The 15,485-nt window shown below is 39.6% G+C and overlaps 1 long non-coding RNA gene across 2 annotated transcripts; it reads left to right on the top strand.

Annotated features, from left to right (window-relative positions):
- Positions 1–54: 54 nt before the first annotated feature.
- LOC117499929 lies at positions 55–13,794 on the top strand. Of its 2 annotated transcripts, XR_004557737.1 has the most exons (4): positions 55–229; positions 1,250–1,278; positions 12,863–13,005; positions 13,289–13,794. It is a non-coding gene; the product is annotated as an uncharacterized LOC117499929 (long non-coding RNA). The 2 variants fall into 2 exon arrangements; XR_004557736.1 differs by having other exon boundaries at positions 12,863–13,794.
- The last annotated feature ends 1,691 nt before the right edge of the window (positions 13,795–15,485 follow it).

Here is a 15,485-nt window from a genome sequence, read left to right as displayed (position 1 = left end):
ATGTAACTGCGAAGAAAGGTTCCTATCAGTAACGCTCTTACTTGGGTTGACATAAAACAGTGATGCAGTTGAATATATTGTATAAAACCCACAACATATTATTATCCAACGCTTGTGAAGTGTACAATGAATCGACAACTAACTTACCTGCCGGTTTTCTGTGTCAGGAGACCGAATAAATCAATGTTAGTAGTTGTCAAGGCCTAAAAACGGGTCACAGCAGGAATGGGTAAGATACAGTTAATTATAATTAATATAGTATTTTTTAAAACATAGACTTCAAGTTTTGGAATTGTATCAAGGCGTCGAGTTAAAGTAGGTTTAAAAAACAATTGTAAGAAGCTGTGCTTTCCAAGCATCTACAAACAAACATTTGTTTGTTAGCTAAAACTCATCGGCTACAAATTAGATACCTTTAGCACCGCTGAAAGATACACTGTGTAATTGCCTTTCTGTTCAATATTATGCAACTTTGTTACTGATTATTTTCAAAATTCATTCAACCAAGTCTGATGAATGCAAACATTTTGGTTGGTATCTGCTCTTTAAATGTAAGGATTTATTTCTGAAGGAACTTTTTTTTGGACAGCATATTGGGAATTAGTGATTTAAAGATTCATACTGTCATTGTTTGCATATACGAGCTCAGTGGTATTTTTTTTCACAGACATGTTGAATTGAAACACTGCTCTCTTACAAACTAACAAACTAATGAAGTTAACTTGATAGTATTTCTACTCACATCAGTGACATGACAGACTTTCAGATGTGCAGTTTGCAATTATGCACTAGTGGCAAATGAGGCACAACAATTGCATTACTTTCAAAAGCTATTGACTCATTCATGTTTTATCACAATCAATAATTTACAAGTAAGCGCTTGGTGAAGATCGCATTGCCCCATTTGTGTCAAAGTTGTAGGAAAACCATTGAGGAGAAAATGATAAACGACCGAGCTCTGGTATCTATTTACTTCGTTACACCTGCTACTGTCAGAGCAATAGTATTCCATCACTAATGTAGACAAGGTAATTCTTTACTTTGTAACATGAGTCACATGTTTGCTGTTGAAAATTAATCTGCCTAATAACTACACTTTATTCTATGTAGTAATATTGGCATCTGTATGAGCTGTTTGTGTGTCCATTTAGATAATTTCAACAATTTTAACTTACTTTTCTTACATTTTTGCATGAACACCTGCTGCGGCCTGGCTTCATGTGTGTACACTTCAACATCTGGACACTAGATGGCGCACATGACTCAGTGGTGAAACAGGTACTTCCCATTCTGCCAGACACTGTTTTGAGGCTCCACATGATACAGGACACAAAGCTTAGACATGTAGGCTTGTACTGTTAGTAGGACTTTTTCTCTGACTTATCAAGATTACCCAGATCGTGGCTATCACTGCACAGACATGGAGAGCTCAATGTACAGTAAGAGAGTCCCGTCTGTCAGCTGTCAGTCCCCGGGGACAGCATGTACAGGAGCGCTGGAAGACATGACAGTCGACCCCATCAGTTGAACCATGACCACAGTGAGCGGCCAATTACATCACCTTCTAACAGCCTGTCCAAACTAATGTTATTTTATTGCAATTTAATTATGCTCAGGTTTCCACCAGGGCCAGATCCTGTTGAATAATTTACACACAGCCACAATGATTTGTCGCATGGAAGAGACAAAGTGCACACTTCCCTGTGCTCTCTTATGTTTCAATAGTTTTGTTTTATGTTATATTATTAATCATTAATACAATATTCTTATGTTGTATTTCCAACTAAGCATTTCAGGCAGTAAGAACTGATGACGCTTTTATAATGAAGGGCAGATTTATTAAGACTTAATATACTTAAGGGGAATAATTGGTTAAATGTAATTCTGCATTAAAGACATGTCCACCGCACAATATATTAAGCTGTTCTTTTAAAGGGCAGTGAGTATGTATTAATGAGACCGAGAGCAGGTAATACTCTTAATAGGGCTTACTGAGGCTGGCATTTACACCCAATAACGCATTGGTCACACTGATGGAAACCTGCATATAAATGGCTTCAGCTGTGTTGAAAAACTGTAGCTGTAGTATATCAAACCCACTAATCCAACATTTCTGTCTATGTTGACACAATTGACACAATTACTCATATACTTAACATTTTGTAAAGGCCTGACTTGAACTCAAAACCTTCACAAGACTAATCTAAATAATATGAGCGAGTTTGAATATACACACAGGCTCATGGAGAATGGGCTCTGGGACTACACCTGTCGTTGAGAAGGCTGCAGTGTTATCCACTTGCTCTGATTCACATTTAAAAGGCCTGAATGAAAAGGTTCCCTTCTCCTCTTAACCGCTTGATTTACAGGCTGTTTGTGGTTTAACGCCACACAAGACAATTGATTTGCTCCTCCTTTCTTGAAATAAATTGGAATTTCATTTAGAGAAGGTCTTAAGCAGTTTTTAAAGACTTGGTGTCATTTGTTGGGCCTGTGTAAAAGCTGCATTAGAGATTACCCTCCTGGAAAAGCTTTTTAATCCTAGACAAGTGCAGCCATAGTAACGGTAGACAGGAGCCTCTTGGAGGCAGAAAGGTGAAGGGGGACTTTGACAAGATTTATTCTCCTCCTACTGAGACTGTTTCTTTCTTGAGGTCTCCTGTTCCACGAGGAGCATTTGAAAAAGAACCAAGAGGTGGGGGATAGGATAAAGGAGGTATATATTAAGCTTTTCTTTCCTCTCACCACTTAATTTCCTTGCAGGCGCGCCTCGCGTCGTTGTAATGAATGTAATTGCCGCCTTTGATGAGAATGCTATTATCTGGATCACACTTTACATGGGCAAACAAGACTGCCCCTCCCTCTACCTCCACCTCCCATTTAACTCAGCAATGAGACCCCCCAATTATACAGGGAACAAGTGGCTTTTCATAAAGCCAGTGTGTCGCTCTTGATTGGTGAGGCTTGGAGCCGGCTACATGTGCACAAAGGATAGATTAGATTTGATATAGGCACACCAAAAACCCCATTTCCTTGATTAATTTCCTGCATGCCTCACAGAAAGGACCCACTCTCTCCCCGCTGAATTCTATCTCTCCTTTAAAGCAAATTTTCATCTTTTGATAGATTTGGCAACTCAATGGACAAACAGACCTTTTATTGACCTAAGTTTGACCACAGCTGTCTGGGCTTCAGGAGGGAATAGCAGTGAGAAAGAGAAATGTTTCCCTTCAGTGTGGGAGGATGGGCTTATTTTTCTTATAAAAAGCTCAGAGTCTTTGTGGTGCTGCTGCCCTCGCCCAGGATCAACTCACTTTTCATGCTGATCTTGTTGTGCTCTCATATCATTACCCTCAGCACACACACACAAACACAGGTTGTTCGCTCATCCTCTCTGTGTCTTTCACACACCCACACACGGACACACAGAGGCACGCTAAACAGCCATTTGATAATAGTGGCGAGCAGATATGATGGGACTTTATGAGGCGATGCGCGATAAAGCTGCTGTCACCTTAGGAAGTGTAAGTGTTCTTCTGACTGCCTTATTACCGTATTAAAGCACCACTCGACGCATCCACACACACCTCAGCTTGGCTCTGACAACTCGTCATGATTCTGTCCAATATTCCACCAGGCTGAAATATCGAGAACAATCAAATAGACTGTCACAAGTGACAAATTATACTATTACTCCTCAAAGATTGTCATCCTTGAAATGTATTCATAGCCATTTCTTCTTTATCGGTGAGTGATTACTCCTCTAAGCAAGCAATTCCCCAATGATAAATTGGTAATCAATTAATTTGACTATTATGCTTTGGGAATGGCTCCACGGGATTGGCAGCATTGGTCACTCTTATTCACATGCATATATATCCAAAACTAACACTCATAGTGCTGCTGGGCTTGATGGATACTGGCTGCCTGACCACCTGACTCTTAAAGGTTTATTCCATCAGAAACAGGTTGCCATCCGGGCCCAGTCACGGCAGTCAAAGAATTGGCCAATATTTTTGACTGAAGTGCCATTTTAGCTGTATTTATTTGATAGGCCTGCTACCAAAACCACGGGCCACAAATAAAGAAGATGGTATGATAGCTTTTGACTGGCCAGCTCGCTGCCGACTCGAAATGAAGTGTCCAGTTGTGAGTTATCGTGGCCAAACGTCATTTGTACAGCCTGAAAAGTGGGGACATTTTTCTAGCTTGTCACTCTCTGGCTATAGCTCATTGTCCTGAATGATGCCTCTGAACGCACAGTTGCCCTAATACGAGCATTTCACTCTTACCGCAAGAGGGCCCATAATGGATTAGCCTGTCTATAGGAAGATAATATAGTGCGTCCACTGGCACATCTTTAAACACCAACGGGTCACAGGAGTATCAACTCTCCGCACGTCTGCTCACATCTAGTACTGATCGTGTTTTCAGCCGTATTTTCATGCTTCTGACTGAAACAAAACAAAGATCCTTTTTTCTTTTTTGGGCTGCAATTTATGATTACTTGTATGGATAAATCTGCCAATTAGTTTGTAGATTAATTTATCAATTCATTGTTTTGTCAAAATAGCCAAAAAGAATACATTAAAGGATTTAAAACAAAAAATAACATATAAAAATGCAAAGACATTCATAGTTACATTCACATAAAACATCCATCAAATCCTGCATGTTTGGCATTTTTGATTAAATGTTTTTTTCACATTTTATTTTCACCGGAAGTGACCTAAAATAAGATGTATGTAAAGAAAACTCCTGAATTAATGATATGATACAGAACGACTACATCTTGTTGTCATGCCTTTTCATGCATGACAACAAGATGTCAACAGTGTCAACAGTTTCCAAATATTGTATTGGCAAATATTGAATTGTGAATTCGAGTGAGTTTTGTGTTATTTTAGAATTACAGACCTCCTAAAGGTAAAATACATTTTTCAACTCCTTCATGTTCATATTTTGAAAATGTACTAAATAAACTAGTTTTTTACAAAGCTAAATGATGTTCAAAGGGATGTTTAAAAAAAAAAAAATCCCTATAATATATCAATATCATGAACAAAACTGGTCTCAGTATTTCTTGGAGAGCTCACAGGTTTTCAAAAACTCTAAATTAGCTGTAGTTTTGATCTGTGTATGGAGTAAAGAGGGGCCTGAACTGGACAGTCTTGTTAATGTGAGGGAAGTTTTAGATTAATGAGACTTCTCTGCCTTTTTGAGGGTATTGATCAAACCCAATCTGGCCAGGAACGGTTTGCTCCCCTGCTGTAATATTAATAATGTATCAACATCATGAACAAAACTGGTCCCAGTATTCCTCGGGGAGCTCACAGCACTAACAACTCTAGCACACTCTAAATTAGCTGTTGAGTTTTGATCTCTGTATGGATCTGCTGGAGTGGCTGTTGAGTCTGGGCAAAGAGCGCTCTGAATTGGACAGTTCTGCTAATTTGAGGGAAGTTTTAGATTAGGCAACTGCCCTTTTTAAGGGTATTGATCCAACTCAATCTGGCTGGGAACGATTTCCCATGTTCCCCCTGCTGTGATATTAATGATTAGCAACAACATGAACAAAACTGTTAGCTGTATTCCTCGGGCCACCTACGGGATGAAAAACTCAAAGATCCAAGAAATGTGAGGCCAATTAAAATCTGCTGTTTCATTTTGATCTCTGTATGGATCTGCTGGAATGACTATTGAGTCTAAGACTGAAATGGATGGTGTTGCGAATGTGGGGGGAGTTTTAGATTAATGAGCTTTGAAAACCTTTCAATTATTTGAGTGTAAACATACTTAGGAATTACATTCATGACTAAAATATCAAAATACAGTTCAAGGCGTTATATTTTTTGACAAAAGTTTCAAGATAAAACAAACAAAAAGCACTTCAGTAGACTCACAGTTAATAACTAAACCACAAAGACCAGAAACCCTTGCTGCCCTGCTGTTCTGTTTGTCCTTTTGAAGTTAGTGACATCACCAGAGGCCGTAACTGCAGATCCTGTTGATGTGTTTGAGTTTGATATGCTGATTTCAATGCAAGGAAATACATAATATTTCAATTTGTAAGTGTGATTCGACCTATGGAACAACATTATTAAATACCAGAGCATGGAGGGTCTCCAACCACAGTAAAGCCAGTTGGGGACTCCCTCATATTCTTGTATATGCACATTAACAATAGTATAGTAACAAACATAGACATGAGTTTCAGCCTTCAGCCCCAAAAACGCAGCAGCCTCAGTTTGAAGCGGCTCCATCTCTCGCCCTCCTGCAGGCATCGTTAGCCAGGCGATGATGGGAGCAACCAGGGCCATAATGGGAGGGTTGACTGACCCCTGACCCCCTATCGATCCGCTGGCTGTGTCCAGCTGGGCCTCCCCAAACCCAGTCAGCTGGAGAGGTGTTTAAAAGCTACCACCCTGGCTCCCATTCACTCCGCTACACACTCATTAATTACATCATTTACCTGTGACAGTGACAAACCTGCCCGGCCACGCCGTAGTTTATTAGGGTCACTGTATAAAGCCCAGGCCAAACCCAGATCAAAAGAGTGTGTGTGTGCAATGGGGAGTGAAAGACCCCATCTCTTACTGTATGGGATTATGAGTATAGATGCACGCTGCAAAGGGGAGTGTGACTGCTTTGTCCTGGCCTGTCGAGCTCCTTAGTGGGGAAGTTTATTTTGATTTATTTGATGTGTTGAAAGACAAAGATTGCCAATTTTCTTGTACAGACAAGAATATGAGTATAGATTCCAGAAACACAGTGGGAGAAAAAAATCACAAACAAAACCTCCTGCAAAGTTTATCATTGTACACCTTGTAAAACACCTCGTAGGCAACAGCATTTGACATGTTTTTGGATGTAATATAAAATCTTGCGGATTTAAGACCGCTTTCTTTTTTATGTCTTCTCTGTTTTTACTTTCAACACCTATTTGCTGACTCAGTTCTTGGCCGGTCTTTGTTGTCTTTGCTGCTCAGGAGCAGCTGGATGTTTGTTGCCCGTTCATTCCTCAAGTTGTGTTGCTGCCTTTGCACGGCCTCTTTATTCTGCAGGTGTCTCTGTTCTACATCCACCTAAAAATCCCCCCCGTTCCTGTGCCTTCACCCCTCGATCGTTTCCCCTCTTTCTGCTTCCCCTCCCTCTTCTCTTTACTGTAACCCTCAACACAATAAAATACCTCTGGTTTCCTCTTGCCATACCTTTCCCACTACACACTGGTATTTCAATCTCGACTCAATCGAGAAGGCTGACCTGCAGATATAAAGAATTGGCTTTAAGGCTTTGGAAATGGAACTAAATCTGCTGCAGGTCACACTGGGGGAAAATAAGCGGCAAATGTAAGTAAGCATGAAATAGTTTTTCATAAATAATCCAAATGACAGCAGGCTTTCTAATGGTGCCAGGGGGCTGTAAAAGAATATGTTGCCAATTTCTCCCCTATTAAAGTGAAATAGAAAGCCAAATACATAACACTGCTGACGGAAAAGTTGCATACCTGGGCCCGTTCGAGTGGAGATTGAGGACACATTTGGGTGTTAGAGGTAGTTGTAGTTGGAGGAAAGGTGGGGGAGTGATTGCTAGCCTTACAGTGGAGGTCTTTCCGCTGCAGGAAAAATAATGCCCCTTCCTCACATCAGATCAATTGGTCAATAACTGCCCCTTTTTCCTGCGTGTGCACAGGTAGGCAGCTCCCATCTGTCTCTGTGCAATGTTGATTTGATTTGCACTTATGTTTTTACAAATAATCAATGCTCCATTTTGACCAACACACAGTACATGTCATCAGAGAGGGAAAGGAAACCAGAAACAATGAAAGAAGTAAGAAATATTAATAGGAATGCCATTGACAGAAAAGAAAGTTCCAGGATGTTACATCCCTGCATGATTTAGAAAAGTCTAACAAAGAGAAGAATCATTTTTAGTAGGGATCCAAATCCCTCTTGGTAACCATTGAAGGAAGTATTCATATTCTTTACTAATATAACAATATATATTTTTCTATTACAATGTACTATACCTATGTAGATATACAAGGATTATTGGCTAAAGTGTGTGTGTGTGTGTGTGTGTGTGTGTGTGTGTGTGTGTGTGTGTGTGTGTGTGTGTGTGTGTGTGTGTGTGTGTGTGTGTGTGTGTGTGTGTGTGTGTGTGTGTGTGTGTGTGTGTGTGTGTGTGTGTGTGTGTGTGTGTGTGGTGTGTGTGGTGTGTGTGTGTGTGTGTGTGTGTGTGTGTGTGTGTGTGTGTGTGTGTGTGTGTGTGTGTGTGTGTGTGTGTGTGTGTGTGTGTGTGTGTGTGTGTGTGTGTGTGTGTGTGTGTGTGTGTGTGTGTGTGTGTGTTTGAGTCAGAATCTGTTATTTATTGCTATTAAATGGTTAATTTTCCCTGGTGCCCTGAGGACCTTGGGGTGCGTTAAGATGTGTGGAATATAGCGTTGTCAGGGCTCAGTGTGAATGCTTGATGTATTAGGAGAGCAGAGCCATTAGGAAATGATGCTGGTGCCTCGTATGTTTTCTATTTTTACTTAAACTGAAAGAAAATGATGATATCCCTCAGATGAGTGTTATTTAATTTTATGATTGGATAGCATTTGATTTAGCTTCCAGGTTCCATTTATGTTATATTCATGTTCTGTCCAGACAGGGCCCTTACTTATCAACCTGTTTTAAGCTTAAGTGAATAGCCTACTTGCAAGCTGAAGAATAAAAGTTGTTTTGACTTGAATGCACTTTTAAATGTAAGAGTGCTCTTAACAACAGTCAAGAAAGGATCTTAAATGGCAGGGACACATTTCATCATGTACCTCCTGAGACATATGTTCTGGACTGAGTGTAAAACATTGGTAATTATGGTGTTCAGAGCAGGGTAGTCTGACTGAATTATAGGGTTCCTTCTTTTTGAAAGACTGTCTGACTTTTCTTTATTTCATGTGTTGATTGCTAATGGGTATATAAAGGGTTTCAGATTGTTACTGAACTGAAGGAAGAAAATAGTTATCTTTCACTGAACGCTTTTTTTATCAAGAAGCACAATGGAACAGATGTTAATTTAGTCTATTTCTGCTCTGTGCATAATAATCACACGACCACTTGAGATGTTCTGTTAAATGTGCCTCTAACGCTTAACAGGATAAACTTGGAGGGAACAGACCTCTGCCAAGGCCACATGTTCCCTAAAGTGAGCAATAATGCTTGTATCCACTTCTTCTTCACAAAATGAATTACCTAGCACCAATTTTCCCCGAAAGTGTGCCAGTTTTTCTGTAATCCTGCTGATAAAATAGACAAACTAACAAAAGAAAGGAACCAAAACATAACCTTCTTGGCCGAGGTAATGAGTCTAGTTCTTCACACTCTACGAATAACATGTGTATGTCTTTGTATGTGTGTGTCTATGTCTCTGTGTGTGCCTCTCTTGTCACTCTGCTCAAGTTTCCTCTAATTAGGCGGTCCTGACAGCTGCTGTAAGAGGCATACTAATCAGCTGACAGTAATAGCACTCTTTACCACCCTGCGACACAAAAGAGGGAGAAACGAGAGCAAACAAACACCAATTACTATCCGTCATGAGGAGGGGGGCGATCATGTTTGGGCACTCTTTGTGATCATTTGCTCCTTGTTACACTCGCAGACCAAACAAGAGGGTCAGCGGAGTTGCGTCCACGGGGAGGATCCAAGTATTAGTGTTGAATAGGAAACACACCATTTTTGTTCTGTGACTTGCTCTGTTGAGTTAAATGGTCTTGTTCCTGTTCTGTTTTGGGGCATTTCCTTTGTTGTCTTCTTCAATTTGGGAGTATTTTGAACACTGTTAGTCAGATAGCTGCAGGGGTTCTGCTAAGCCAATGGAAAAACAGAAACAGCTTAAGTGCAATTAGTTTTGATTGGTAAGTAATGTGCCCCGAATTCATTAGCCGATCTATTGATCTATCAGTAATCAATGTTGTCCCATTTCTAACCCATGAGCTGAATCTCAATCCATTTCCTGAACTGTCGCAGACGGGACAAAACATTGACCTCAGACCTTCACATGCTGTAGTCTGACGATAAGATCTGGTTCCTTTTTAATGTAGAGTCGTGTCACATTGTAGTGGAGCGTACACATCAGTCTCTATCCGATACGGGCCGCTTCAGAGACTGTCTGCTGCTCACGTGGATGCACCCCGTCTGGTTCCCACAAACTCTGATCGGCTCGTGGGGGTCTAAGGTAACACTTTCTCATCCCTTCAGGGTCACATCCTTGATACCAACAGCTCCTTTAATTATGCAGTGACGCAGAGAGATCAGCTGTCGATGTGGATGTAGACAAGATAATATGGTGACACCGAGTGTGCATTACACTAGTGTCCTGGGTCAAGGCTCTGGGTCTGTAGCCAAGCTCTTAAGAGGACAGTACAGTCGGTTAACCTTCTAAGAATGCTTGAAATTCTCTCTGTTCGGGTTGAAATTTCACATTCTTTGATTTAAATTATTTCTCTAATTACAGATAAAAAATTCATACTTACCGACTATGTACTTTCAAAACACCATTGTTCCGATGCACTTCAGTCTACGATTGAGTTCTAACAGTCTAAAAGTAAACCTGTGCAAGAACTGATTCGAACACTGCATTCACACACACAGGAACAAAGTAGTGAACAGTCTCTGGTCGTTTCGAAATATCATAGAAATATTACTCAGACGTTTTTTTAGTTGATAATAACCGTTTCACAGTACGGGATAACGTCGTTTACATCCTTTTTACCTTGTGGTCCATGTTGTACAAGTTGTATCTGCGTATGAAGCCTGTTTGCGTTCTGCCTGGACATTGCAAACATTTTCTTAGACTTTCTGAACTTTTCCTTGTTGTGGTGCTAAGCAACTTTTGAGTCTCTGCAGCTCAGAGTAAATAGTAGCCTGTCCCTGTCCCAGCATTGAGTTATCACACCATCATTCAGTAAGGGTTTAACCAGGCTGAGCTGCCAACTGGGCTCTCAGCCACCAGTAAGGGGAGCTCCACTATACTAAAACCTACTGATTTGTTCCCTGGACATCATGGTTCAGTATATTCAGTTCAGTTTGAAACATTTGGTGTTAAAGATGTATTTGTGCATATACCCAAAACTACTCATTAATTTATGTCAGGGTACAGTACAATAAGATTCAGAATGATCTGGCAAACGTATGTAAACAAATATTGCATACAAAAAAGATTGTACTTAGACAAATAATAGAACATTTAGGTAAAAATGCTTTTATTGCCAGGGATTAAATGAGAAGATTGATATCACAAATGTATCTGTACAGTAAATATGTAGCTTAAGCCAGTAGAAATGTAGCATAGCATAGCATAGCATAGCATAGCATAGTATAGCATAGCATAGCATAGCATAGCATAAAGCAGCCAACAGAAGTCCAGTGCATCCGAAAACAATTCGGTACAATATTAATATGTAAATTGCACGTTTTGTTTGAGTTTTGGATAGAAGCATGCAAGAAATAAGCCCAAGCTTCCTGTCTTTATGCTAAGCTAAGCCTCCTTGCTGCTGGCACAATCCACATCTCTACCGTAAAAACTCTAGTGCTATATCGGCAATTATGAGAATAAGTGTATTTACCAACATTTCAAACTATTCCTTTAATATTTGTTTGCGCTGATTAATTTTCACGAGTGAATTATGTGATTAATAAGTCATGAAACAAACAAGTTCCTCTTTTTCTTTCACTACATATTTGGTTGAATGGGTCGCCCGGGTCACATTTAGATATTGTTAAGTGGCTCTGAATAGCTCCCTTGGTTTCACAGTTCCAAATGACCCGCGATAATCAGGTCATTAAAATGAGCCCATTCTCCACATCTGACACACTTCCACTCCCGCCTCATCTGAATAACAAATCAGCTGTGGAGTGCTTTCTCAAACAGAAAAGGGAAAAAAATAAAAGAGGGAAAACTGACTTTCTCTTTATTTTCAGGTTAACCTTATCTCTATATTCAGGAGCAAAGATGGTAAAAAAAAGAAGCTAGAGGGGGGTAAAAGGTCCTGTCAAAAGTGCCAGTGCCTGTGTGAAAGTACCCGGTTTTCTTAATTCATCCCTTAGGACCGGATAAGTCTATCAATCTGTTAAATTGGAAAGCCATTAGGTGCCCTGGTTTATGTGTTTCAAGCTGTTAACTAGAGGCTGATTGATTGTTGTTCCTTTGATGGGATATGCTGATCTAATCTCACTGTGTGCACGTTTGCAATAAATTACACAATTCATTTCCCCCATTTAGAGGGGGGGGAATCACACCTCGAGGCATGCCTACGCTCTGCAGGCAAAGAGCAGGGAACCTATTTTATGGTGCCATTTAGCCAGCAAGCTTTCAGCAATCCCAGCCTTCTTTCCAACCCCCCTCCCTTGCCCTCTACCCCTCCAAAAAATCGAAGCATAATCAAGGTGTATGTTTAGAAAATTTATTGTTATAATTTTCCCCCATAATCTCTTCCATTTTCCGGGAGCCGTGCTGACATAGATCATCATCTAAAAAGAGAAAATGGATAGCAGTTTAAAATTTATCGGTCTTTGATTCTCAATTATACGTGTTTATGACTTCATCTGTCTTCAGTGACTTCAACCTTTTCCATTATGGTGGAATATTATTTGTACGGAATCCATTAAATTCACAAGGCAGGACTCTAATGGTGGGGCTGCAGCGATTTGCAGAGGGAAAAGTTTTGAAAGGTTGGCTTTAGGAAAAGCGTAGCTGTTATGACACAAGAAATTGCTTTATTGATGGTCTGCTCTGCTGCCTGTGCATTTGGCCATTTGTTACCCGGCCCATATCTATATCTCAGACTGACACTGATGAGAACTTTTTCTGTTGCCCTCTCCAGATTACCGACTTGTAATGACACATACAGGCAGGCTGGGTAAAAGCTGAAGATCCACGGCAGAGTATCTGAAGGTACAGACGCTGGATATTGAGGCTGGGTGCCTGGAGGGCTCGGACCATGCTGCTCATAATAGAGAAAAAAAGGTACATCGCTCCTGTGACTGTTCCCATCCAAACCATACAGAGGTCATCATCTCTGCTGAGTAACAATAAAGGAAGAGAAAGAGGGATAACATGTGGATACGATCAGGACAGGAGAGACATAAAGGAGAATGCACTTCTTATATGCCTATATCTAAAAGGTACATGCTCAGTTATGATGTTTCTCAAAGTGACCATGAGGGAAAATTACAGCAAGACTACCGTACATTTGCCAGAAGATCTGTCATTCCCCTCCTTAAATACATGTTGTTTCCTGTTTACACAGGAAGTAACAAGATTCCCTGTAGTCAAGTGTCCGCTGAAGTGTTCCAACCTGAATGACATTGAGCTCCTTCGACTGGCTGGTGCAAAGGGCTGACTAAAAGCTAATCAGGCTGTAATTCAAGATTCGCCCAGCCACTTACAATCAATACTCGCACAATCCCAATTAAAGCTTGCCGGGTCAATGGAGGGCCACCAATTCCTTTACAAGTTAAATGCAATACTTAAATCTAAAGCAATCTCAGTGTGGCCTTCAATGGTTTAATGGCTCGTGCCAACAGGAGTGTCCAGTTAAAAGTGCAAGAAGGATACAGCGTGGACAGGTTATAGTGATTAATACTTCCTTACCCCACAAATACGTGCACACTTTTTAAATATCATATTAAATGCAGGATCTTACTTGGAAAGTTAGCATTTTTACGAGTGGATGAAGTATCTGAATACTTTATTCAGTACTACATTTGCATAGCTTTAGATACTAGCTACTCTGAGGATTCAAACAAATGTTTAAAAAGCATCAATTTGTGTAACTTGATGTATTCTTTTTTTATATACTTACATTTTGTTAAAATAAGTTATATTCAACTACTATGTGAGCTACTTTCATATCATGTACAAAAAATATCAATAAAATGACTACTTTTACTGTTGAGATCCTAAATGCATTTTCTTTCAATAATACCTACTTACCTTTACTAATAATAATAGTAATAGGGTATTATTTTAATACTTATAACAGATCTGAATACTACTCCTTAGACCTCACTGTCAACATCTCTACGCCACCCATTTTTCCCATTTTCCCTCCAGTTTTCTCCCTCCTGAGCTTTTGCCATTGCATCCATGTCTTCTATCACAATTTTGACCAACAGAAAGGAATTCTCACAAGATATCAAACAAAAATCTATATTTAATATGGGAGCAATTACAAAACGAAGTTGGCTGCACAGGGCCGTTGTCACCCGAGCGCGTGTTTTTCATCAAATAGGTCATTAGACAATGATGGATGTAAACCTATAAAGTATCTAAACTGGACCTTTTAACAAACCACGAGCAACACTATCATTTCTCTAATAGAACCTGCTGACCGTGTCATTCCCTCCTGCCATTTGTCATTTTTCCTTGTGAAATAATCAATATCTGGGCGCTTTGAAATAAATAATATAAAAGTCATAGTAACCTACCCGAGGAGCAACAAAAATAGACTTATGGAGCATTCAGAAGGCCGATGTGGCTTCTGGGCAAGGTCCACTGCATGTTTCTAATCAATGCATAATATTAGATTTTTGTATCACAGGGTTTTATTTGTACAGTTTATTTTCAGGGTTAGCATCAGCTGTGGTTTTTAACCCCTGTTATGGAGTGCTAAAGCATTGCGGTAAATTATTATTTGTCGCGTAAACCTTAACAATCTATTGGACTTTTCAAACACACAACCTAGGGATGAAGTAAATATTACAATAGTCACTTTTGTCCAAGTGTTAAAAAGATAATAGAGAGGAGGGTAGCGATATCTGCATTTGATGCACTACTTTAGTCAAATAGATCTTCAGCTGGCTTCAGCTTCTCACTGTGTTTTAATTCCTACAGTTAATCCACCTGAGCCCACCGTCCTTCTTTTGAAACATTATGATTTAAATTATTAAGATTATTCACAGTAATCTTAATTTTGACGACAGGAGCAATATATTTTGTCTTTATTTACAATTTATTTTATGCTGCTTTGCTGACATATTTAGCAATGTTTATATGAGTGTAGTAAAGGTCGTCAATGATTATAATACTGTGTACATTGTGATGTACATACTCAAAACTCATAAACAGGCTGCAAAACAGCCACCTTTTTTCTTTTTGCACCATGTGATACATTTTTTAAATAATATTGTTAAATTGTATATATCAGATCTCACATGAAGTAAACACCTTAAACACAATAATAATTCTGGGGTCAAATAATTGTGAAAAGTATCAGATATGTAAAAATTAGGAAGTCAACTAATCTTGACTTCCCAATATTAGTTCAGGAAGTCTTTTTCACTTCTAAATGAATAAGGATCCAATACAAACTGTCCGGAAGAATTAGCGGTAGTTTATTTTCTGTGTATAGTTGTGTTGTGGAGCATAGAAGAATATAAATACTACAATAATGTGAGTGAAATTGTGATGTATTATGATTCAAATCTTCATATGAAGTTTCTAAG

The sequence above is a fragment of the Trematomus bernacchii genome, unplaced genomic scaffold, assembly GCF_902827165.1.
Source record: "Trematomus bernacchii unplaced genomic scaffold, fTreBer1.1, whole genome shotgun sequence".
Lineage (NCBI taxonomy): Eukaryota > Metazoa > Chordata > Actinopteri > Perciformes > Nototheniidae > Trematomus > Trematomus bernacchii.
Note: the sequence above shows the minus strand (reverse complement) of the source record. Positions and strands in the feature narration are given on the sequence as shown.